Here is a 1473-nt window from a genome sequence, read left to right as displayed (position 1 = left end):
AGTATGGTCCTGTCCGTCCCTTGTCACGTTGGTATAGGAAGCTGCCTCTCTGGTCACTTCCGTTTGTATCTGTTAAGCACCCTCTGTAGGGGCCCACGCAGTCGGTCCGCAGCGAGCGTCTGAGGTGGTAAGATCTCCGCCTAAGAGCGTCTCTGCTAAGTCCGTAGGACAATGGATTTCTTAAGTTCAGCCTAACTGAAAATTTAATCAGCTTTAATAAATGATGACTAATTGAAACCCTCAGCTGCCGACAGGTGTTGTTGATATACCTCAATGTGGACAGCTGAAAATGTGTGCCCCGACCGGGACTCGAACCCGGGATCTCCTGCTTACACGGCAGACGCTCTATCCATCTGAGCCACCGAGGACACAAACGAATAGCGCGACTGCAGGGACTTATCCCTTGCACGCTTCCCGTGAGACTCACATTCCCAACTGTCCACAATTCTACATATGTAATGTAAGTACCTTATAGACATTTGCCCATTCACTCATTACTCGCGCACGCTTTGGCGATTCCCGTAAGAGTTTGGGCAGTCTGTGCGCATTCGCACAGACGAAGGTCAATGGCTGGGTAGCCTTTAACTATATATATGAAGACAGTAACTGTTCTCGAAAGAACAGAATACTGCTGATGACCGTGCAGCTTTTCCCTGGAATAAATGATGACTAACTGAAACCCTCAGCTGCCGACAGGTGTTGTTGATATACCTCGATGTGGACAGCTGAAAATGTGTATATCAACAACACCTGTCGGCAGCTGAGAGTTTCAGTTAGTCATCATTTATTCCAGGGAAAAGCTGCACGGTCATCAGCAGTATTCTGTTCTTTCGAGAACAGTTACGGTCTTCATATATATAGTTAAAGGCTACCCAGCCATTGATCTTCGTCTGTGCGAATGCGCACAGACTGCCCAAACTCTTACGGGAATCGCCAAAGCGTGCGCGAGTAATGAGTGAATGGGCAAATGTCTATAAGGTACATACATTACATATGTAGAATTGTGCACAGTTGGGAATGTGAGTCTCACGGGAAGCGTGCAAGGGATAAGTCCCTGCAGTTGCGCTATTCGTCTGTGTCCTCGGTGGCTCAGATGGCCCTTCCTGATCCTTCGATCCTCGAACTCGAACACGTTGCTTGGGCGTGGCGGCGGGATGGCCAGGCTTCGGGTGTCGACCCCTGCCCTACCCGTCGTCCTGCTCCTGCAGCGGTACATTAGTAAAAAAAAAAAAAAAAAAAAAAAAACTGGTAGCGCACTTGCCCGCGAAAGGCAAAGGTCCCGAGTTCGAGTCTCGGTCGGGAACACAGTTTTTATCTGCCAGGAAGTTTCTTAACTTATACTAAATAATACTACACACACACACACGACCAAGGAAAGACTGGAACCACCGACGGGGCGAGCGGCGCGAACCGTGACAAGGTGCCCTAGTTTCAACCAAATTGGTTAGGTATATAACTTGTTATTTGTATCAG

At 48.5% G+C, this 1473-nt stretch overlaps 1 non-coding gene across 1 annotated transcript; it reads right to left on the bottom strand.

Moving 5' to 3' along the window:
- Positions 1–294: 294 nt before the first annotated feature.
- On the bottom strand, positions 295–368 carry Trnat-ugu (transfer RNA threonine (anticodon UGU)). The gene has a single exon. It is a non-coding gene; the product is annotated as a tRNA-Thr (tRNA).
- Positions 369–1473: the final 1105 nt, after the last annotated feature.

The sequence above is a fragment of the Schistocerca serialis genome, chromosome 2, assembly GCF_023864345.2.
Source record: "Schistocerca serialis cubense isolate TAMUIC-IGC-003099 chromosome 2, iqSchSeri2.2, whole genome shotgun sequence".
Lineage (NCBI taxonomy): Eukaryota > Metazoa > Arthropoda > Insecta > Orthoptera > Acrididae > Schistocerca > Schistocerca serialis.
Note: the sequence above shows the minus strand (reverse complement) of the source record. Positions and strands in the feature narration are given on the sequence as shown.